A 25,314-nucleotide genomic window follows, 5' to 3' on the forward strand; every position below is an offset into this window, starting at 1 on the left:
TCCCCCTTCTTGAGAATCAAGCACCTCACTAGCTACCTGCCTCAGGCCTTGTAATGTAGGGTATGAGAGCTGAGCATACCTCAACTCTATCTTTGTAACCCTCTCCAGCTCTCCTTCCACAGGAAGTCTGGAATCCTCTGACAGCAGTGCCTCACTGTCAGCCCTGGTACTACTACTCACCTCTGCCCTTGCAGTCCTCTGTCCAAGGGAACATCACTACCCACAAGCAGCTGTGGTTCACCTTCAGTCTCACTACTACAGGGTAGCTACCTCCCTGAAGTAACCACCTCACCAGTCCTGGCTGCAAGTATGCGGTCTGACTGTGTCTCCTCCAGGCTACTAGACCCACATGCTTGTCTCCAAGCCTGACTGCGTGTAACTGCATTAACACATAGTACTGCATTATCAAAATCCTTCCCTATCAGGTTTATCTGCAGGATGGTCATTTGGTACCCTTGTTGTCTCAAGACAACCTACTATTGGCATTTTGTCCTTCCCACTTCCCTCACCTTTTATTCCCCACCTTGCCTCCGTGGACATCTATATGCTACATGGCCCCACTGGTTGCATTCAAAACATTTCACCCTAGGTCCTGGACATGTACCTGGACTAGTGGCTTCCCCTGCTACTGGCAGACTCAGTTGGGGCGGTCTGGGCTCCCCAACATGGGTTCCCTTAGACCCATGAGCAGCACTTGGTGTCCCTTTCCTATGCCGTGATGCCCTGCTTGCTACGTGTAGGTCTCCCTTTTTCCCCAACTCATCTACAGTAGAGCATTGTCTGTTAGGCTAACCAGATCCTCATGTCCTCAGGCAAAGTGCCAAGGGCTTGTTCCCTCACCAAAAGGTCTGCCAGCCCATCAAAAGTGGTGATCTGACATCCACTCACCCACCTATGAACATATGTGCTTAGTTCAGCAACATATTCACACACACACTCATCTGCCTTGCGTTTATGTTCACGAAACTTTTTCCTATAAGCTTCAGGTGTTAGCTTAAAAAATTCTACCAAAATTCTTTACAGCATTATAATTTAAGAAATCATTGTCAGACAGTTTGGAAAGTACATTTACAGCTTTACTATGGAGTAAGGAGGTCAGGAGCCATACACAGACCCTTTGCTCAACATCATACTGTTTACATACCCTCTTAAACACATGTATGAAACTATCAAAATTCTCCCCCTCTGTAAACTGTAGAAGAAATTTACTACCTTTGTTGCTTCTGGGGTTCGGTTACTCCCTTCCCCATTACCTCCATGACTCTGGAGAAGAGTCAACATCTCCTTTTCATGTTGCCTCTGCCTCTCCTTCTCTTCAGCTTCCAGGAATAGCGGTTTCTCATTTTCCTCAGCCTACAGACGTCACAGTTTCTCATTTTCCTCACTCTCTAGATGCCTCAGTTTCTCTGCTACTTCTATTTCCAAATGCTTGACCTTCATCTCAAGTCTCTTTAGCTCCAGATGGATTTTTAAGCCCTCTGCAGAAAGGTTGAGCTGTCCATTCTCTGACTGTTGTACATCTCTACGGCCAGTCTGATCATCCTCCTGATTGCTCGTCTCTGTTGCAGCTGTGACCAAAGCTGCAATCATGTCTGTTTTAGTCAGGTTTCCATGCACTAGTCCTTTAGCCTGGCACATCTCAGCCATCTGGCACCTTGTCAGCTTACCAAACTCCTCTGCTGACATGCTTGCCTGCTCTCCCTAACTAACTAAGCTAACAAAAACAAAAACAAAAAAAAAAGTACAAAAACACCTTCAGTGATCACTGTACACAAGCTACAGGAATTTACTATCCACACCACTACAAGCCAATTAATATGTGATGTGGCTAACTCACCACTATCAAACAATTAATACTTGATGTGGATATCCCACCACTGCCAAACAATTAATATGTGAGGCTCGTGCACTGGCCCAGTAATCAAGGAGCCTCATTCCTCACCACTAGCACGAGTGAGGGGCGTGCACACTGGGAAGGATAACAAGTACACACAGTAAAGTACAATTTCCCTTAAGAGCATACAGAGATCACATTAGTCTGGGGCTGGTTTCTCTCTTTCTCTCCAGATCCCCTATAAGACTCCCCACTAGCACAGCTATAGGGTACAGATCTCAGCCGAGTGGTCAAGCCAAAACATCCATCACCCTTTCTGTCCAACCAGTGCTTTGTGTCCCTGCCCAAGTAGCTGACACACACACATTTTGAGATATTAATTATATACAAACACACAAACACTCCGGGGGAAGGCTGGCACAGGTTCTCCAGCTATGCCCCCCCGTCTGCCCAGACTATAAGGTAGTACCGACTGCCACCAACCACTCTTATGAGCTATTATAAAGGCCCTTTCCACACGGTGTCCAATTCTACTGTGCAATGTTATTATTATCCAATTGGTAAGTGTAACTAAGACTTGAAGGCTATTTAGAAGTAGCCTATACAGTGTCACCAAATACATGCAAGTACTCTTAAGAGCTTAAATATTTCTACACACAAACCAGCCACAGTTAAAAGGTTTAAAATATTTAATAATAAATAATAAAACACAAGACACTACTCATCAGTTTAACAAAGTGATAATAGAGAGTTCAGAAATCACAGGAAAATACTTTACTTTAAAACAATATTGCAGGACAGTCTAACATAAATATAAAAACAGCTAGACTAATCTGGCTATATTCCCATCTATCTCTGAGAGAAATCACTGTTCTAAATAAACTACTTACAGAGCAAAGCAAGAGCTAGTGAGTTGTTGTCAGATCCAGAGCAAAATAAAAAATGCTACATCTTTCTCTCTGAGAAAGTCTTAAATTGATAATACACATTATTGCTGAGTCATTTCTGACTATCAGGTCTCTGATCATAACCAGTTTATTATGTGTTTGAGACAAGGGTACCAAGAAATTCACCTCAAGAGCTAAGCTCAAGAGATGATTCTTGACATCCACGTTGAGAACACATAATAAAGGGTTAATCAGGGACCCTGTCATAATTTTTTGTAGTGCATGTAACTTTATCTGCTATATGTACTACTAGTTACAGAAAAAAGGCCCTAAGTGTTTTACTGGCCTTCAAAGCCATAAAACACTTACTGATTACTATCAGAAAGTTAGTAACTCACTCTGTTATGTTAGACAAAGTTAGAGACACATTACCAGCACAGGCAGCAGGCAGAAACATATTCTGCCACTGTCATTTGCTGGTAAGTACTGGCAGATTTAACTGTCTAGCTTGATACCCAGTCTAAACAACTGAAACAGGGAGGACTTAACATTTGTTAGGTTCAGGTCTAGTGCTGTAAAAGTGCTTAACTGATTTGTCTTTTTCCCGACACTGGAGCCTAATCACTGTGTTCTGTGCACTACAATAATTTATCCAAAACAACCCGCTCTATTATTTTTCCACAACAAGAAGATAAATGCATGGTCCTCTAAGACTCTGTGTTTGTCGTATTCCCTTTTCCCATAAAAAAGAAGTTATGTATTTACCATAACGTTCCATGTGAGTTGTTCATCTCACCCTCATTCTTACACGAGTCTGGAGCCGATCTATCGGCTCCGAGTCAGATGCTTTACTATCTGAAGATGTCAGAGTAGCTCGAGGCCAGGTCCCTATCCCATGATGCTCTCTGTCATAGGTTCATACTAGGCTATCTGCCCAAGGGCATTTATAAGCCTAGCCCAGAGTTTTGTGGCTTTCGCCACCCCTTTAGTTTGGAGGATACTGTGCCCATTATTTTGCTGTGCCTCTGTCAAGCAGTGACACTGAGATAATCCCTGGGGTATATCTGCAATCTCCCATCCATTGGTCAAGATTTCTCTTGAACAAAGCCAGCGAGGTGCTCTGCCTCACATGTACCGGGATTTTGTTCCACAGCATAGGGAGTCTCTGGGTGATGAATCTGTCCCTCCAGCACGTCCTATTAATAACCGTGTCAAGGTTTAGGTCTCCCGCCCTTGTAGTTCTGAGGGATCTAGATTTTTTGAGGTGAAGCATGTTCATCAATTCTGGGTTGGACATGGCCTTGTATGTCAGGCACAGGTCACCTCTGAGCAGACGGTAAGCGACTGAGTAGAGCTGAAGTTCCTTCAGTCGGGCAGCATAGGACATATTTTTGAGACCCTTTATCCTTTTGGTGAGGAACTTTTGGGGCCTTTCCAACTGCTGCAGGTGTCGTGTCAGATACATTCCGAATGGGGCATTGTACTCAATCATTGGTCTGATGAGTGATGAGTACAGGGGGACGATGACTTCCCTTGATCTAGATGTGAATCCCTTCATGATCAGGTGGGCAATGTAGAAGGTCTTCCTAACTACTTTGGCGACGTGAGTGTCAAATGAAAGGTTACTGTCAACCTGGGTACCCAGGTCCCTGATAACCTCTTCTGTGCTTAGTGGGTTGCCGCCTATATGGTAGCTAGGGGTAACCTTGTTTTTCCCGAAGGGTATGACTATGCATTTTTTGGCGTTTAACTTTAGGCCATGGCTCTGGCACCAGTTTTCCATTTCTATAAGACCCTTTTGAAGGATATCTGTGTCAGATGTGTTCTCAACTATGGCGCCCAGTTTGCAGTCATCTGCAAATTTTGTCAGCCATAATCCTCCTGTGTTTGCTTGTACTTCTGAAAAGTAGATGCCGAATAGGAGAGGGCCCAGGACTGAGCCCTGTGGGACACCACTTGTGACAGGCTTTGAGTCTGACATGGCGCCAGCAACTCTGACCCTGTGGGTTCTGTCACTTAGCCAATTTGCAACCCATCTTGTGATGTATGGGTTTACATTTAAGCTGATGAGTTTTTCAATGATACCTGAGTGGGGTATTGTGTCGAAAGCCTTTGCCAGGTCGAGGTAGGCTGTGTGGACTGCCTTTCCCTCATCAATGGCCTTGGTGACTGTTTCGAAAAAGTCAACCAGGTTTAAAAGGCATGATCTGCCCTTGACAAAGCCAAACTGGGTCGGATCCAAAGTCTGCAAGTCTCCTATGTCTTTATTTATGAGTTCTATTATGATCCTCTCCATAGCTTTGCAGATCAAACTTGTCAAACTGATGGGGCGGTAATTTCCCGGGTCGGTGGAGGCACCGCCTTTGTGAAGTGGGACCACAGTTGCCGTACGCCACTCCTTAGGCACGTATCCTGAGGTGAGGCTAAGATTAAACAGCTGCCCTAACTGCGGGTTTAATTCCTCATTGAGTTCATGGAGCACACATCCAGGGACACCATCTGGTCCCATGGATGCTGTGTTTTTTGCCTTGGAGAGAGCAGTTCTCACCTGAGTGTTAGAGATGTTTGGGGGGCTATAATTCTCTGGTATAGATATCTCACCTTTTGGAGAGAAGTTTGCACTGAACCTGTCAGCCAGTATGTTGGCAATGTCTGTAGGTTCAGTAATTTTTACATCATTTTGAACTAATTCTGAGCATATCTGGGAGTTTCCTCCCAGGTTTCTAACATAGCTAAAGAAGGCCTTATGATTGTCCTTTGAGTCCTTAGCGACTCTTCTCTCAAAATTTGCCTTGGATGATTTTATGAGAGATCTTAGTTTTTTACTTATAATGATCAAGGATGTTTTCCCTTTTAAGGATTTTGCTCTATCTTGTAGTAGCTTCCTCCTTTTGTTGTAGAGCTTGTTTATGGCTGGGGTCCACCAAACTGGACGCTTGCCTTTGGTACAAAGAGTCTTTCTTTTGTTTGGGATTGCCTGATCCATGCAGTCCTGTAGGTGCTGGTAGAAGGCATTTGTAAGTGATTCAGCGGCTTGAGTAATGGTTTCCGCAGTCTCGGGGGCCTTAAAAGAGACCACACTAGCCTTTAGAAGTGTGAAGTCGGCTTTTGAGAAGTTCTTCACTGTGGTCTTTTTTATCTCAGGTGGGGGCGGGATGTGGACTTCCAGTGAGATTAGTTTATGGTCTGATCTCACCAGTGAAGGGTATACCTCCGGTGTTGAACATTGTGACCCCATGTTCGTGATGATGAGATCTAGTATGTTATCTCCTCTTGTGGGTATGGTGACTAGTTGTTCCATGGCATTAGAGTTTATGAACTCTAGGAACCTTTGGGCTAGAGTGTTGGGGCTTGAGTAGTGATCCCAGTCTATATTCGGATAGTTGAAATCACCTAGTATGATGGTGTTTGGAGATACATTTATCCCCTCCAGTGTTTTCAGGAAAGCTATGTGAGGTTCCTGAGATTGAGAGGGTGGCCTGTAACATGCTACAAATTGTAGAGCAGTCTTGCCTATGGTTAATTGCACCTGGATGGTCTCCGATGCATCGTGCGTTGCCACCAACCTTGAGGTGTGGGTGTTCTTGATGAATATAGACACCCCCCCTCCTTTCTTGGTGTTGTCCGGATTTTGGGGCCGGAACGCATGATATGAGGTAAAACCTGATAGTACCGGGGTGCTCTCAGGAGCCTTGAACCAGGTTTCAGTCACAGCACAGACATCGATGTTCTCCATACTGAGAAGGGCCCGAGTGCGTGCATTTTGAGGTTGAGACTTCTGGCATTGAGCAGCATTACCCTTAGTTTTTTTCCTTTTTTGTGTTCTAGGGTGGTAGGTTTAGAATTTGAGCCTTGCCTAAAAAAGGCACTATGGGGGTGGCAAGAGCCTTTGCCAATATCCGGAAGCCCAGGGGTGACAGGTGCAAGCCGTCCCTTGCGAAGCAGCGTGGCTTGTCCAGCATGTCATCCCAGGCAGACAGACATTGGATCCCCTTTGAATGACACCAGAGTTTAAGCCAATTATTAAAGCTGATCATCTTGTCACTGTATTGTGGCATCATTCTTGGTGAAGGTAAAATACTGCTCAAGATCAGGGTCATACCTGCCTGGGTTACATAATCAGAGAGATCCTCTATGTCTCTTTTCATGTAGTCCAAGGAGGTACGTCTCAGGTCGTTCACACCAGCGTGGACAATGACAGAGCCGTACTTGTACCTGCTGTTGAGAGACCTGAGTGCTTGCGTTATGTGGCGGATTCTAGCGCCCGACAGGCAGCTTACTGTGACCTTTTCCTTGTTCAATCTGGTGAGCGGGACATCAGTGTGTCTGACTATGGAGTCACCAATGACGAGTGTGTCTGGCATTGTGTTTGGCCTTAAGGGCTGTGACTGTTTGGCACACTGACTATGTGGTCTATGTGTTGCATGTGTTGTGTCCTGAGGTGGCAGTTGTTTGGGTGTCTGCTTTGGTGGCCTCTGCTGTTTTGGTAGATTTTTGATCAGAGCCTCCGAATATGTCTTTGTGTATTTATGTGTATGATTTGAAGTTGTGATAGTACTATGTGAGACTGGGTTTGTGGTGTGTGTGGTTACCTTCTCCTCCTGTCTGGTCTTACCAGTCCTATGTTGGGAGAGCTCAGCCTCCAGTTTGGCTATATAGTTGCATCTCTCGCATGTATTTGTGTTTTGTGGGAGGAGGAGAGGGTTGTCCGTGTACATGAGACAATTGTAACATTGCCTCAATATTCCCAGATTCACCAGCTGAGCAGGAGAGGACACTAGCAACTGATCCCTCGACATGCTAGAAGGAATAGACAAGGACTTTAAAAGACTCCGGGGGATGTGGGTGGTCGAAAGGGGTTTTTGGCTGGTGGGGTACTATGTATAATAAAAGCGCTATATTAAGTAAAAAGTACTTTAGGAGCAAGTGATAGGCTTTACAGATAGAGAATATTCTATTTAGGAATCAAGTAGAGTTGAGTTTTTTAGATATGGAATACGCTTGTTAGATCAGCAGTACAGTTCAAGGAAGGCTGTTTTAAGGGAAAATTTGAAGAGTGGACTTTAGGTAGCCCGAATAGTTTAACCTTGAATAACCACCGCTGCTCTTGTGTGCTCCTGTGGCAATTCCACGCTAAATCGCGCTAAAGCGTGCTTTATAGCAGGGGGATGGAAAAAACAGGAAATGACCCAAAATGGCCAATGAATTACCAGTTACTGTCTCTAACCACTCCTCTGAGGACAAACAGGCAGCTCAGTACTCCTCACTCTCACTGGTGAGTAAAGAAACTTCCCTCTGGCCACACAAGAAAATGGAGGAACACAGGAACCAAATACAAAGCCCAGGGATCAGCAAAATCTGATCACTGGAACAACTAGCTAGGAAAGTTAGGAAAGCAGAAGTATTTTTTGTTTTTTTAGTTTTTTTTACACACACAGACAGAAAATACAGTAAATGCTTTGTTACTCGACTAAATGCTATCAAAGGCTAGTACACTTGAGTGTATTAGCCTGTAGGTTAACTTATAAGCAAAACTTTAGCTAAGAAGTGCAGTCAACAAATTAAGCTCAGAAAAACAGAGAAAACAGGTAATAATACAATAATATATGCAGAAACAGTGGTCGAAATGCACAAAAGGTTGAAAAAAGCAATAAAAATGCTTAAAAAATACTTAGAATCAGGAAAGTCGCTTTTTCTGCTCTCTGCTGCCTTAGGAACTCTGCAGGGGACCACGAGGAGCTATGCCAAGTTCTCTAATGTCCTACAACAGATCTAGTTTGCTGAATCCAGCATGTAACAGATATAAACCTAACACATACTGCAACCAGAATAAGAAGTCCCAGAACAAGACCACCAGACCCCAAGTCTACTCGTTCTTCGAGACCCTGGATGGGGAAGGCGGGTGAGACTGTAAGAATTAAGGTGAGATGAACAACTCACATGGAACATTATGGTAAGTACATAACTTCCTTATGTGAACTTGTTCAATCTCGCCGTTCATTCTTACACATGGGTAGCAACCCAAGCACCCTAATCCTGGGTGGAGCAGGGGAGTATATTCCTGAGGACAGTGGAACCAAAGGAAGCCCTATCCACTTTGTAATGAGTGATAAAGGTATGTGACCTAGACCAAGTGGCAGCTGCACGTTTAGTATCCAAAGGCAATTGAGCCGCATAAGCAGAAGTGGAAACAGCTCTAGTGGAATGCGCTTTCACGCCATGCTCTAATGGTTGGTTCACTGAGGAGTATATAAATTTAATGCAGTCAACCATTTGGAAAGGGTAACTTTACTGACTGGTAGCCCTTTCTTAGTGTCAGCATGAGAGACAAAGAGTTGGTCATATCTTCTAAATTCCTTTGTCCTGTCCAAATAGAATCTCAATTGTCTGTGGACATCAAGTTTATGCAACATGTACTCCAATTTATTAGAATGGTTACTGAAAAAGGTTGGAAGTTCGATAGTTTGATTCAGGTTAGTTTCGGAACACACCTTTGGAAGGAATGAAGGATTAGTCCTCCATGATACTCTGTCAGGGTGAAACTCCAAATATGGGGGGTTGATAGGGCTTGAAGCTCAGACGCTCTATGTGCTGAGATAATGGCTACCAAGAAAATAGATTTCCAAGAAAGAAACTTTAAATGGCAGGGTGATGCAGGCTCAAAGGGGGAAAGAATAATCCGTGACAGCACAAAATTTAGATTCCAGGGAGTAAAAGGTTGTCTAACAGGCAGCCTAAGATGAATGGTACACTTTTTCACAGACTATTTAGGGTTGTTTTTGTTTTATAATGTATAAAATTTATCTAATTATGCTTTTTATTATCACTTTATTAATAAGTACAATAGTAATTTTATAATGAAATAAGAATGATGTATATATACACATATGTTTTGCATATTTGATTGTGTTTTTTATTTTTATTTATAGAATTATATCAAATGTTTTTTTATACAATTGATTGAACAACTTACAAATACTTCTTTAAGGAAACTTATAGTAAATTAAATGAAGTCAATTAACGTTTGATTGACTGAACAACATGATAGGCTATTTAATGTATAAAACAGCAGTTGTTTTTTATTTAACTCTGAAGAAACCCACGATGCTTGTGGGTGAAAGCGCTCAGTATAAGAAATAAATACAGTTTTTATTATGTTTGCTTAATTCCGTTTTATTTATATTGCGGATTATCTTCATGTCTTTTACAAGTTTTCAAGTCTGGCTTTGGTTATGTCGGTTTGGTTTCGTTAATAAGCAATTGAAATAATTCGGAAGCAACACTTATTTTTTGGTAAAACAGTACGCTAACTGTTTCAACATTATAGCACTTAATAACTTTTTAAAAATAATTCAAAAGCTGATTGGCTTGTCGGCTGGGACAGATACAGCACTTCCTAGTAAACTATGGAGCCAACTATAGAGCAATTATTGCAGCAACAGCTGCTTCTTACACAGCGTTTACTTGTGATTTTCAAGGAGCAGAACGCTGTTAAGGTAGTGAAAGCCCACAATGGTATTAATGATAATGACAACGAAACAACTATGTGTAATTCATTTTCGGAGACTGATGAGCATATTTTTACTTTGCATTCTACCCCGGGCACTTCTCGTGTTAACCTTATCGCTAGCAATCGTTTGGGGGAAGTTACTGGCAGTCGGACAGTACCAGCAAAAACGGGAGACGAAGGTCACGTGGTTCCGCTACCGAACCCAGTTCCAAACGCTAGGAGAGGGTCGACTGAACATGTAAGACCAGAATTTGCCTGGTCGGATTTAAAAACAGTACTTTTGGCTCCGAATTTTGGCAACAACACAGGAGAAGTTAACAAAGGGTCATTGTCCAAACAAATCGAAGATTTTGAAAGAACACTGAGGAGATTCAAAACTCTCCAAATGGACAATGTGTTCCTTGAACGGTCACTTGAATTAAATCAAATTCCTAAGGGACTTAGGGTTTTCAAAGTGCCGTTTGGATTTGAAAATGACAGAGAACTTTTGGCTGAACTAACTGAAATTTTTGATAACACAGGTAAACAACTTATGAAATTAATTATCAAAAATAATAATGTAAGGATAGCTAAATTAAGTGACATTTTAACTGAGCTTGATAACAACATAAAAAAAGATTTGCTGTTTGAATACAACAAAGAAAAATTTGATAAAATATTTCTGGAAATGAAAAGATATGTTAACAATGGCCTTGATATTAAAAACAAAAAACTACAAAGGGACACTAATGATTATGTTACAAATAAGGCATACACACATTTTAGAGACTACAAGCGTAGTTTCAAATCTTTAGACAACAAGCCATTTGTTGCTGACTCTGGTAGTGCTAATAATGCTGTATTAAGGTCTAATACTGAGGTAACAGGTTATTATAGAACACATGACAACCCTAATTTTAATGAAGAATCTTTTTTAGAAGAACCAGCCCCTCGGAGATCAGAGCGCTTAAGGGAGCGTCGCCAGGGGCAGTTTCAACATCAAGGCCAACAATACAGAGGCAGAGTGAATTCCAGATAGATAATGTTTTGAAGTTAAAGGAATGTTCATTAGTGCAACACACAGAAAATTCATTTGTTCCAGATAACAATTTTAGAAATTTTGAAGATGTTATTGATGTTTTTGTTGATTCTATTGATTGTAATACGTTTGTTGAAAATGTTCCTGTTATTCTAGATTGCTCTTTGACAAAGGATGTAACAGGTGTAATGAATGAAAACTTTTCTAAAGAGAATTACGACTGTACTAACCCTTACTGTGATATCATTTCTGAAGGTGGTTATACTTTGTATAATTTTACAGACAAATTGTTTGGACAGGATTATTTTTCACTTTTCAAGAAAGGGTTCAAGTTTATTCCAAAATACAATCTAGATATAGGTAAAATTCTTGTAAACCTGAAAATGTACACCAGAATTTAAAATTTAAAGATGTTTTTTAAAAACAACACTGATACTGAAATAGGTACAGATTCTAAACTTATTACTTTAAAGAGATCAAGTACCTTTATTCCACCAAGCAATCCTATAATACATCTTTTTGAAATGTTTTGTGAGGTACAGCTTAGAAAGGTATGGAAGGAAAGTAACAAGTCAGTTGACAATTTAACAGTCGCTGAAAGATTTTGCTTAAAAGAACTTAGTAACACAAACGAGTTAAGGATTATGAAACCAGACAAGGGGGGAGGTGTGGTAATTATGAATAGGATGGATTACACCCACAGGATGATGGACATGCTTAGTGATGAAAAAACATATAAAAGGGTATCTAAATATGACATAACAAAAGCTTACACAAAGGTTGACTGGATATTATATGATTTTTTGTTAGAAAATATTATTACAAAAAACGAATATGAATATCTTTCCGTCAATTACCCAGTCACACCATCAATTTTTGGGATACCCAAAATACACAAAAGCGTTTCCAACCCCCCCCCCCCTGAGACCCATAGTCTCAGCTAAACATTCAAAGATGGAAGCTATAGCACATTATGTGGATGTGAGTTGCAAGGGCATTTTGGGAAACATCAAACATATATTGAGGGATTCATGGCACTGTTTAGAGTTGTTAAAAGAATATAAAAAGGAAAATTTGAACAAGGTACATATGGTTACCATAGACATAGTTAATTTATTTTCTGTTATTCCTTTGGACGAAGGTTTACTCCTATTTGAGAAAAGTTTGGAAACCTTTAGTAACTTTCATACGGTCAAAAGGAAACTTAATAGTGGACATGATGGAAATGGTATTAAAAAACAATTTTTTTCATCATGAAGGGGAATATTACCAACAAAGTTCGGGAGTTGCTATGGGAGCAAGATGTGCTCCCACATATGCTAACCTTGTTTTAGCTATGTGGGAGAAACAACATGTTTTTACAAGCTTTTTTTGGTCCCAAGTAGACCTATATCTAAGATTTCTGGACGACATACTAATTTTTTGGAAGGGAAATAGGGATGATTTGCAAAAATTCATAGAGTATTTGGAGAACACAACAACATTTTTGAAATTCACATATTCTATGAATTACGACTTCTGTTTATATTTAGACATTAAACTATATAAAGTTGAAAAAAGAATTGAATCAAGTATTTACCGTAAAAAAACTTTTTCAAATTCATACTTGCATTTCAAAAGCTGCCATCCCTATTTTCAGAAGCGGAATTTGATGAAGGGCCAAATGGTGAGACTTTCCAGAATAATTAGTGATGAAGAAGAATTTAGTTTGGAAATCAAAAACTTATCAAACATGTTTTTGGATAAGGGTTATCCTAGGAAACTAATACACAACATCACTGAAGAAATAAACATGAAGAGAGTGAGTGTATTTAGACCTATATTATTACATGGTATGTCAAAAATAACTCAAGATGAAGTCTCAAATTCTAAGAAAGCAGGTGCCTTTATTATTTCTTATACGGATAATATACATCACATTACTGAAAGTATTAAAGAAGTATATGAAAAAGTTTTTAACAATCAAACAGATGTTCTACAACACATAGGAAACGCACCCACAATTGTGTTTTGTAGAGGTAGGAATTTAAAGGACTACTTTGAAAGTGAGACAATATTTAAAAACTCTAAAATGAGAAAGTGTGGTTTCTGTAAGTGTTGCAGATATATAAATGATGGCCCTTATGTAACAGTAAAAGGGTATAATTGTACAATTAGATGTCCAGGGCATGTCAACTGCAACACAAGGTTGATTGTGTATCTTGCTACATGTCTATCATGTTCAGCATTCTACATAGGTAAAACTAAAAGAAAGTTAAAAGAGAGAATTGCTGAACATAATAGAGACATTAAAAATAAAAAGACGACCAATTCCTTATATACACACAGTAAAACATGTAAAGACTTCAAGAGGTTTCTTTTCTTTGTAATAGATAGGATACCAGATATTAAAAACAATGAAGGTGATGTTAATACATTACTTGAAGCTAAGGAGAGTCTATGGCAGTTAAGATTAAATTCCTCTGTGAAACCTGGTATAAACGAACACATATCTATTGTTAGTTATTTAAAAATGAAATCAAACAACATTTAAACATTTAAATACTTATTAACTCATTTTTAAATTATTTCTGATTTTTGATTATTATATTTTTTGGTGTGTTAAAAATCAAAACCAAATACAGTCTCAATATACAAGTATTTATAGGACATTCTGAAAATATGTAAAGTCTTTTTCACAGACTATTTAGGGTTGTTTTTGTTTTATAATGTTCATAGGTTCATAGGTTCATACTAGGCTATCTGCCCAAGGGCATTTATAAGCCTAGCCCATAGTTATGTGGCTTTCGCCACCCCTTTAGTTTGAATAAAAACTATGCCTATCATTTTTCTGTGCCTCTGTCAAGCAGTGACACTGAAGTAATCCCTGGGGTATATCTGCGATCTCCCATCCATTGGTCAAGATTCCTCTTGGACAAGGCCAGCGAGGTGCTCTGCCTCACATGTACCGGGATTTTGTTCCACAGCATAGGGAGTCTCTGGGTGATGAATCTGTCCCTCCAGCACGTTCTATTTATAACCGTGTCAAGGTTTAAGTCTCCGCCCTTGTGGTTCTGAGGGATCTAGATTTTTGAGGTGAAGCATATTCATCAAATCTGGGTTTGACATGGCCTTATATGTCAGGCACAGGTCACCTCTGAGCAAGCGGTATGAGACTGAATAAAGCTGGAGTTCTTTCAGTCGGGCAGCATAAGACATATTTTGAGACCCTTTATCCTTTTGGTGAGGAACTTTTGGGGCCTTTCAAGCTGCATCAGGTGTCTGGTCAGATACATTCGAACGGGCATTGTACTCAATCATAGGTCTAATGAGTGATGAGTACAGGGGACGATGACCTCCCTTGATCTAGATGTGAATCCCTTCATGATCAGGTGGGCGATATAGAAGGTTTTCCTAACTACTTTAGCAACATGAGTGTCAAACGAAGACTACTGTCAACTTGGGTCCCCAGATCCCTGATGACTTTTTCTGTGCTCAGTGGATTGTCACCTATATGGTAGCTAGGGGTAACCTTGTTTTTCCCGAAGGGTATGACTATGCATTTTTGGCGTTTAACTTCAGGCCATGGCTCTGGCACCAGTTATCCGTTTCTGTGAGGCCCTTCTGGAGGATATCTGTGTCAGATGTGTTTTCGACTATGGCGCCCAGTTTGCAGTCATCTGCAAACTTTGTCAGCCATAACCCTCCTGTGTTTGCTTGTACTTCAGAAAAGTAGATGCCGAACAAGAGTGGACCCAGGACTGAGCCCTGTGGGACACCACTTGTGACAGGCTTTGAGTCTGACATGGCTCCAGCAACTCTGACCCTGTGGGTTCTGTCGCTTAGCCAGTTTGCAACCCATCTTGTGATGTATGGGTTTACATTCAAGCTGATGAGTTTTTCGATGATACCTGAGTGGGGTATTGTGTCAAGGCCTTTGCCAGGTCGAGGTAGGCTGTATGGACTGCCTTTCCCTCATCAATGGCCTTGGTGACTGTCTCGAAAAAGTCAACCAAGTTTAAGAGGCAGGATCTGCCTTTGACAAAGCCAAACTGGGTTGGATCCAAAGTCTGCAAGTTCCCTATGTCTTTATTTATGAGTTCCATTATGATCCTCTCCATGGCTTTGCAGATAAGGCTTGTCAAGCTAATGGGGCGGTAATTTCCAGGGTCTGTGGAGGCACCGCCCTTATGAAGTGGGACCACAGTCGCCGTGCGCCACTCCTTGGAGTGTATCCTGAGGTGAGGCTAAGATTAAACAGCTGTCCTAACTGTGGGTTTAATTCCTCGTTGAGTTCATGAAGCACACAGCCGGGGACACCATCCGGTCCCATGGATGCTGTGTTTTTTGCCTTAGTGAGGGCAGTTCTCACCTGGGCGTTGGAGATGTTTGGGGGGCTACAATCCTCTGGAATAGATATCTCTCCTTTTGGGGGGGGGGAGAAGTTTGCACTGAACCTGTCAGCCAGTATGTTAGCAATGTGTGTAGGTTCAGTAATTTTCACATCATTTTGAACTAATTCTGAGCATATCTGGGAGTTTCCTACTAGGTTTCTAACATAGCTAAAGAAGGCCTTATGATTGTCTTTAGAGTCCTTGGCGATTTTTCTCTCAAAATTTGCCTTGGATGATTTTATGAGAGCTCTTAGTTTTTTACTTATAATGATCAAAGGTGTCTTACCTTTCAAGGATTTTGCTCTATCTTGTAGTAGCTTCCTCCTTTTGTTGTAGAGCTTGTTTATGGCTGGGGTCCACCAGACTGGACGCTTGCCTTTGGTACAGAGAGTCTTAGTTTTGTTTGGGATTGCCTGATCCATGCAGTCCTGTAGGTGCTGGTAGAAGGCATTTGTAAGTGATTCAGCGGTTTGAGTAATGTTTACCACTGGCTCAGGGGCCTTAAAGGAGACCACACTAGTTTTTAGAAGTGTGAAATCGGCTTTTGAGAAGTTTTTCACTGTGGTCTTTTTGTTTCAGGTGGGGCGGGATGAGGACCTCCAGCGAGATTAGTTTATGATCTGATCTCACCAGTGAGGGGTATACTTCGGTGTTGAACATTTTGATCCCATGTTCGTGATGATGAGATCAAGTATGTTTTCACCTCTTGTGGGGATGGTGACTAGTTGTTCCATGGCATTTGAGTTTATGAACTCCAGGAATCTTTGGGTTAGAGTGTTCGGGCTTGAGTAGTGCTCCCAGTCTATATTAGGGTAGTTGAAGTCACCTAGTATGATGGTGTTTGGAGATACATTTATCCCCTCCAATGTTTTCAGGAAGGCCATGTGAGGTTCCTGAGTTTGAGAGGGTGGCCTGTAACATGCTACAAATTGCAGAGCAGTCTTGCCTATGGTTAATTGCACCTGGATGGTCTCCGATGCATCGTGCGTTGCCACCAACCTTGAGGTGTGGGTGTCCTTTATGAATATGGACACCCCCCCTCCTTTCTTGGTGTTTTCCGGATTTTGGGGCCGGAACGTATGATATGAGGTGAAACCTGTTAGTGCTGGGGTGCTCTCAGGAGCCTTGAACCAGGTTTCTGTCACAGCACAGACATCGATGTTCTCCATATTGAGAAGGGCCTCGAGTGCGTGCATCTTGAGATTGAGACTTCTGGCATTGAGCAGCATTACCCTTAGTTTTTTCCTTTTGGTGTTCTAGGGTGGTAGGTTTAGAATTTGAGCCTTGCCTAAAAAGGCACTATGGGGTGGCAAGAGCCTTTGCCAATATCCGGAAGCCCAGGAGTGACAGGTGCAAGCCGTCCCTTGTGAAGCAGCGTGGCTTGTCCAGCATGTCATCCCAGGCAGACAGACATTGGATCCCCTTTGAATGACACCAGAATTTAAGCCAATTATTAAAGCTGATCATCTTATCACTGTATTGTGGCATCATTCTAGGTGAAGGTAGGATACTGCTCAAGGTCAGGGTCATACCTGCCTGGGCTACATAATCAGAGAGCTCCTCGGCGTCCCTTTTCATGTAGTCCAAGGAGGTACGTCTCAGGTCGTTGACACCAGCGTGGACAATGACTGAGTCGTACTTGTACCTGCTGTTGAGAGACCTGAGTGCTTGCGTTATGTGGCGGATTCTAGCGCCCGACAGGCAGCTTACTGTGACCTTCTCCTTACTCAGTCTGGTGAGCGGGACGTCAGTGTGTCTGACTATGGAATCACCAATGACAAGTGTGTCTGGCATTTTGTTTGGCCTTAAGGGCTGTGACTGTTTGACACTCTGACTGTGTGGTCTATGTGTTGCATGTGTTGGGTCGTGAGGTGGTAGTTGTTTGGGTGTCTGCTTTGGTGGCCTCTGCTGTTTTGGTACATTTTTGACCAGAGCCTCCGAGTATGTCTTTGTGTGAGTATGTGTATGATTTGAAGTTGTGATGGTACCATGTGTGACTGGGTATGTATTGTGTGTGGTTGCCTTCTCCTCCTGTCTGGTCTTGCCAGTCCTATGTTGAGAGAGCTCAGCCTCCAGTTTGGCCGTATAGTTGCATCTCTCGCATGTATTTGTGTTTTGTGGGAGAAGGAGAGGATTGTCTGTGTACATGAGGCAATTGTAACATTGCCTCAATATTCCCAGGTTCACCAGTTGAGCTGGAGAGGACACTAGCAACTGATCCCTCGACATACTAGAAGTAGTAGATAAAGAACTTTCAAAGGACTCCGGGGGAAGTGGGTTTTGGGCTGGTGGGGTACTATCTATAATAAGAGTGCTTTATCAAGGTGCAAGTACTGTAGGAGTAAGTGCTAGGCTTTACAGATAGAGAATAGTCTACTTGGGAATCAAGTAGAGATGAACTTTTCAGTTATAGGATATGCTGGTTAGATCAGCAGTACAGTTTAGCGTGTTTTATAGCAGGGCGCTGAAGGGAGCTAGGATTTGGTCAAAACCAGCAATGGACTACTAGTTTCTGGCTGAAACTTCACCAAATCGGACAAAAGGCGCTCAGTGCTTCCCACTCCCACTGGTAAGCAAAGAAACTTCCCTCCTTCCTAATAAGGCAATGGATCAGTAACAGGAACTAAAAACAAAGCCCAGGGATCAGCAACTCTGAAACTGGACTACTCTAGTTCAGTAAAGTGGGAAAACAAGAGATTTTTTGTTTTATTACAGAGATAAGGAAAAAACACAGTAAATGCTATAAATGCTGTAAATCGGCTAGCACTTTAGTGTGTAGCCTACAGAAACAATTTGCAACAATTAGTAACTTAAAGTGCAATAAACAGTGTAAAATGCAGAAATCACTTAAAGTAGCAGTAAAACAGGCGAAATGCAGTCGCTAGCTTAATAACAGTGGGAAAGCCACAAAAATACTTATATCTGGTAGAAAGTCACTCTTTTAGCTCTCTGCTGCTTGGATCACTCTGCAGGCCACCACGAGGATCTGTGCAGAGTTGGTACAAGCTGGAAAACACGTGTTTAGCGTGTTTTATAGCAGGGGGCTGAAAGGAGATAGGAATTGGCCCAAAACGACCAATAGACTACTAGTTTCTGGCTGAAACTTCACCAATTCGGACAAAAGGCTGCTCAGTGCTTCCCACTCCCACTGGTAAGCAAAGAAACTTCCCTCCTTCCTAATAAGGCAATGGATCAGTAACAGGAACTAAAAACAAAGCCCAGGGATCAGCAACTCTGAAACTGGACTACTCTAGTTCAGTAAGGTGGGAAAACAAGAGATTTTTTTTTTTTTTTTTTACAGAGACAAGGAAAAAAAACAGACAGTAAATGCTATAATAAATGCTTTTAAGTGGCTAGCACACTTGAGTGTGTTAGCCTACAGGTAAAATTAAGCAACAAATAACTTTTTAAGAGTGCAAAACAGTTAATCAACACAAAAACAGTTTAAATAGAATGCAGAGCTGTATAAACAGGCTAAGATGCAGTCGCTAAGCAGTAAATATTCAAAAGCCAGAAAAAATACTTAAATCAGTTATAGCAAATACAGTTATAACAAATGCTCTGAAATATACTGTATATTTCCAATATGTTTGAGAAGGACAGTCAGAACACAAGAAGGTTCAGGCGAAGAAGAAAAAAAAGTTTTGTTTTACTTTTTGAAAAGGTAAAAAGGAGGAACAGAAGGCCTTATCAAATGTTCTCTCTGTATTAAGAAGAATGAGCTAATGACACTAGACTGGGAGGTGTGTCACAGTAGGGGCGGGCAACTGCAAAGCCACCAAGTATAAGAGCAAGACACCAACAGGGAGGGAGGGTGGGACAAAATAGCCTAAGACAACAAGCTATGAAAGTTTTTAAACAGAAAAAGATTTCTGAAGATTCTGAATAGACAAAGTGCTTTATATGTATTAAATTATAAAAACAGTAATCTGTTAAAATAATCAAAAAATACTTATATTTTGTAGCATAAAATTTATCTAATTATGCTTTTTATTATCACTTTATTAATAAGTACAATAGTAATTTTATAATGAAATAAGAATGATGTATATATACACATATGTTTTGCATATTTGATTGTGTTTTTTATTTTTATTTATAGAATTATACCAAATGTTTTTTTTATACAATTGATTGAACAACTTACAAATACTTCTTTAAGAAAACTTATAGTAAATTAAATGAAGTCAATTAACGTTTGATTGATTGAACAACATGATAGGCTATTTAATGTATAAAACAGTTAGCAGTTGTTTTTTATTTAACTCTGAAGAAACCCACGATGCTTGTGGGTGAAAGCGCTCAGTATAAGAAATAAATACAGTTTTTATTATGTTTGCTTAATTCCGTTTTATTTATATTGCGGATTATCTTCATGTCTTTTACACTTCAAGAAGGCCCTACATAGTCTGTGAGACATCAAATTAGAACCTTCAGCTCCGAGGTGAAAATTCAAAATTGCAGCCAACTGAACTCTTATAGTGGCAGCTGCAGCACCTTCATGAAAAAGCTTAAATAGGAATTCCAGAATACTAGCAATCGGGGCAACATAAGGATCAACGTTATTCTGGGAGGACCAAAAAGCAAATTGCTTCCATTTACTAGCATACAACTTTCTAGTAGAAGCTTTATGCGAAGATACAATATGCTGTACCTCAGAAGAAAAATCGTGTGGCCTGGCTAGGTTGGGAATCGGAACAGCCAAGCTGTCAGTCTGAGGGCATGAAGGGAGGGATGGACGGCCCTTGACGAATGTGTCAGCAGGTCTGGAACTGGGTCCAGAATCCAAGGTTCCTCCAGTTGATAGAGTCGAAGGAAGGGAAACCAAATCTATTGAAGCCAAAAAGGGGCTATTAAGATGACAGCCCTTCCCAGGCTTTTGGCTTTCTGTAAAAATTTCGGAATCAGGGGTGTAGGTGGAAAGGCATATAGGAGTCCTGGGGCAAATCGTGTATGAGGGACTCCCTTGGGCTGTCCCCTGGAGGGGGATTCAGGGCAAAGTAGCTTCTGCATTTGGCATTCATAGGGGATGCAAACAGGTCACAGCAAGGCTGGCCCCATCTGTGGAAAAGCATCTCCGCCACTTCGTCTTTGAGAAACCACTCGTGTGGTAACAGAATGGCTCTGCTCAGTTTGTCTGTGATCATGTTGAATTTCTCTGGGATATGTACTGCTGTCAGAAAGTGCCCAGTGGATACCGCCCACTGCCAATTCTCAAGGCCTCTCGACACAGAGGGTAAGACTTGGTTCCCCCTTACTTGTTGATGTACCAGACCACAGACATGTCTGTCTGTATCGCAATTGTCCCTAGAGGAAGAGAGTCGTGGAAGTGCTGCAATGCCAAAAGCACCATTCTCAGCTCCAGAACATTGATGTGTAACTGTGACTCAGTCTCCGACCAGGTGTCTTGGGCTGTTCTTCCCTGAAAAAGCCCCCCCACACCCTATCAGAGAAGCGTCCGTGGCCACCGTAGCTAACGGCAAGGGAGAAGCAAATGGTCGACCTACTGTAACCTGGTGGCTGGTCAACCACCAGTGAAGATCCTTCTTGCAAGAGTCTGTAATCATGATTAAGAACAACATCGGAAGTTGTTGATAAGACCACTGGGTGAAGAGTAACCATTGAAGAATCCTCATGTGCATACATCCCAAAGGAACTGTTATAAGCGTAGCTGCCATGGTACCTAGTAGTTTCAATACTTGAGAGGCCAGTACTTTCTTTTCTCTGCAAAATGTCTGATACCTGGTTTCGAAGAGTGGCTATTCTGTCCAGGGGCAATTTTACTGTGGCGGTGGTGGTGTCTACTTCTCTCCGATAAAGGAGATGCATTGCGATGGTGACAACGCACACTTGTTGAAATTTATAGTTATGCCTAACTGAGAGCAGAGATTGAGAGTGTGATCCCTGGACAGAATTAGTTGATGCCTGGAGGTGATGGTAAAGAGTCATCCAGATACAGAAACACTTGGAATCCTAGATGCCTCAGGTGAGCCGTAACCACTGCCATGCATTTGGTAAACACTCTGGGGGCTGTTGTGAGTCCAAAGGGCAGTGCTCGGAATTGGTACTGACTGGCTCCCAGCCGGAAACACAAATGATCTCTGCATGGTCTGGCCATTTTGATATTGTTGTACTCATCCTTGAGATCTATAGAGCACATCCAATTGCCCATTCAGAGGAACGGGAGGATAGACTGAACCGTGACCATCTGGAGCTTTTCCTTCTTTACAAATGTGTTGAGTCTGTTGAGATCCAAGATGGGCCTCCAGTCCCCTGTCTTCTTTGGAACTAAAAAGAATCTGGAGTAAGCTGCAGATCCTATCTGGTCTGCTGGGACTGGCTGGATGACTTTTCCTGCAGCCTCTGGATTTCTATGGCTGCTTGATCCCTGAGACTGGGTGAAACGTCTGGGATTTTCTTCCGAACAGGTGGTGTTTCTAAGAATGGGATGATGTAACTTCTGGTAACGATGCTTTGTACCAAAGTATCTCTTGTAATTCCTAGCCAGGCGTCCGGATACAAAGCCAAGTGCTCCCCGACTGCCTCCAGAGGACAGTTGGGCCTCCTTTCAGGAGCGCTGGTAGGGCTTACCAAAGAACTGATCCCTGTCGCCCTGGTTTTATGGACCCCCTCTGCTGCTGGGGTGGCATATTCCATTATTACCCCCTCCTCTGCCCCTGGAAGGGGGTTCACTACATGTGTTCTGGAAAGCTCTTTGGGACTTCTGGAACCACATTTTTCCACCTTTCTGCCCTTTGGGGTATGGTCTGGTAGGGGTGGAAAAACGGACTTCTACAGCAGATAGAGTCTTTCCATCTTGCTCATACCTAGTGAGAGTCTCTTTGACTTTAGGCCTAAAAAGAGACGAGCCATCAAATGGGGTGTTGACAAAGGAAGACTTGAAGGCTTCCACAAAGGAGCAGAAGCGCATCCAGGAATGTCTCCGAAGAGCTATTGCTGAACCCGCTGCTTGACTCGAACCATCAGCTGCATAGGTAATGAGCTGCATGGATGAGTTAACTATGGAATTAAGGGTATTAACTGGGCTGTCACCTTCTCAGAGACACCTCCATCTGTACTACCCTGCAAATTATCTCTGAGCTCTTTTAGGAGATCTCTTTGAAGACGGGTAAAATGAGTCAAGTAGTTAAGCGATCGCATAGCAAAGGTCGCAGAACTAAAGATGCATTTCCCGTACCTGTCCATCGTCCTGGAATCACTATTAGGAGGATGGACAGTAGAAGAGGTTTTGGACATCTCTTTCTTGGTGGCCACCGCCACCACTATGGCATCAACTGGAACTCCCTTAGTGAGGAATATCTTATCTTGGGGGGAAGTGATAAACTTGTTGGGCCTCCGAGGGACCGGTTCCATAGTATCAGGAGACTCCCATGCCCTTCAAGCAACCAATTCCATTAGTTTGAAGGACGGAGTCACCCAGGAGGTGGAAGATTGAGATCCAAAGGCCGTCAGGAGCACCGACTCATCCTCAGTAGGGCTAACGGACTGCCTGTCACCCCTCTGCTTAAGGACTTCCAGGATATCAGCAAAAGAGATATCCTCCAAGGGGGACCGTGGGGACACTTCTGATTCCTCAAAGTTGGTGTCTGATGTCAGGTCAACTGATAGGGTTACCTGAGGCTCTTGTTACTGATGCTTCATGGGGACCTGTGATGTAGAGGCAGAAAGCGGCACTTCAGGGGAGGAGGAGAAGGGCCCTGATGATGTGTGTCTTGGACGACATAACCCTCCTTATATAGCATCGAAGGCTACACTGCTCCGACCCAAGGAAGCCACCGGTTCCAAAGAAGACGGCAACCTCCAGCTCTGAGCCAGAGGAAGGAGCCAAGCTCATCCGTGCCGACGCTCCAAGAGGAAGGGTCAGAACCAATGCATCGGTTCAACCCCCCCCCCCCCGAGCCGACCAGAGAGTGTCAGCTCCCAGACTCTTCAAATGGCACGAAGAAGTCATGGTTGATGGAACCGATGGCACTGGAACAGGCCTCAGCTGTGAAGGCTCCACAATCATCAGATCCTCCTCCCCCAGCTCCGAAGGCCTGGTTCGGCTCAGAGGAGTAGTCACAGCAGGTGGGATGGTCTTAGGCTCCAAAACCAGTTGGGTCGAAGCAGATAATAATTTGGCCAGTGCCAGGTTCTCGAGAAGCCTCTGCACCACCCGGTCCACATCCACATCAGAGAGGGTCCGCAAAGAACAAGTCGAAGGAACTGAAGAAGCCACTGATTGAAGAATAGGAGATTAAACGAATAAACAAAATCAAGTGTCCACCACGGCTGCTGCATAAAAAGTTTATTACAATTCAACAGGATAAGTGCTTTCACACCAGATAGTGCTTCTTCAGATCCATGCTTCTTCACATCCATAAAAACTACTAAAACTAACAATTAAACAATTAAAATCATTGATGCAACCTGCGCTTTTTCAATAGAGGTTTTAAAGGGACTACAGCATTCAAACCAGGTAGCTTATATACCTGGATCACGTGACCTTCAGTTGTTTGGGGTATTTTATTCTTTTATTCTCTGTAGAATAGGAGCTCTTAAGGTTTTGGAGACCAGCTCCAAGGCTGGGAACTGGCTCCGAAACAATAGCTCAGTGCATGACTCCGAAGACTGCGGAGCCGGCGACCGCACTTTCACAGCAAGGTTCAGAACCGATGACTTGGGCTCCGAGGAAGCTTTAGAGGACTTCGACCCCTTGAATGACTTGGAGGTCTGGTCAGCCTTGTCCAAGGACTCCTGAAAATCTGGGTTCAGAAATCCTCTATCCACCAACGTTCTTCTTCTTTCAAGCAAAACCCAGCTACTGAAGGAATGGCAGATAGAGCAATCCTCCTGGAGGTGAACTGGCCCCAAGCAATAGACAAAATTTACGCGGACGTCAGTGATCTACATTTTCTGCCCACATTTTGGGCACTTTTTAAAGCCTGATTTCTGCTTCTCCTTTTGGTCAGCCATACTAAGAAGAAACACCAACAGTATGCACTAATCCGAACAAATATTACTGTAGAACAACAGCACGCACACACACACAAACTCTAACTATTGTATAAAACCACAAGCTCTAACAACTGTAAAAAGCTAAGTATAACTAAATTTTTAAAGCTGTCTAACAAGCTAAATATACACTTACTAGCGAAAACTACTTTAAATCTTAAGAACTATCTAAGCACATGCTAATAATTGGATAGGGAACTACTAAACCAATACACGGCCAAAGGCCTAAGAGCAACTGCTCTTAAAAGGTTGAATTCTTGTCAAATATAAAAAATAAAACTAAGGGAAACAAAGGCTAACTAGCCCAATAAACAGTATAAACAGAAAATTAGCCAAAAAGCTTAGCTATAAAGGTATAATAGATAGAAAACTTTTCACAATCTGGCCCCAGCTCTCCAACAACCTCCGATCTGTTGCAGCGGCAAACTAGATCTGAGGTAGAACAGAGAGCATCATGGGATAGGGACCTGGCCTTGAGCTACTCCGAGATCTTCAGCTAGTAAAGCAGCCAACTCGGAGCCGATAGATTGGCTCCGAACCCATGTGTAAGAATGAACGGCGAGACTGAACAACTTCACATGGCGAGTTTAACAATTGCAGGTCTCCAGTCTCGAGTAATCCCCCCATACTTAAATGACTTAGTGAATAACAGATATAATGGTGCCACAGGTTCACAT

General features: G+C 42.3%; 1 protein-coding gene across 3 annotated transcripts in view; it reads left to right on the top strand.

The window, feature by feature from the left end:
• Positions 1–25,314, top strand: part of EDN3 (endothelin 3) — a 1,001,184-nt gene that overhangs the window by 654,262 nt on the left and 321,608 nt on the right. The gene's annotated exons all lie outside the window — the stretch shown is intronic.

This window comes from Protopterus annectens, chromosome 12.part0, assembly GCF_019279795.1.
Source record: "Protopterus annectens isolate FY-2018-M chromosome 12.part0, PAN1.0, whole genome shotgun sequence".
NCBI classification, from domain to species: Eukaryota; Metazoa; Chordata; order Ceratodontiformes; family Protopteridae; genus Protopterus; species Protopterus annectens.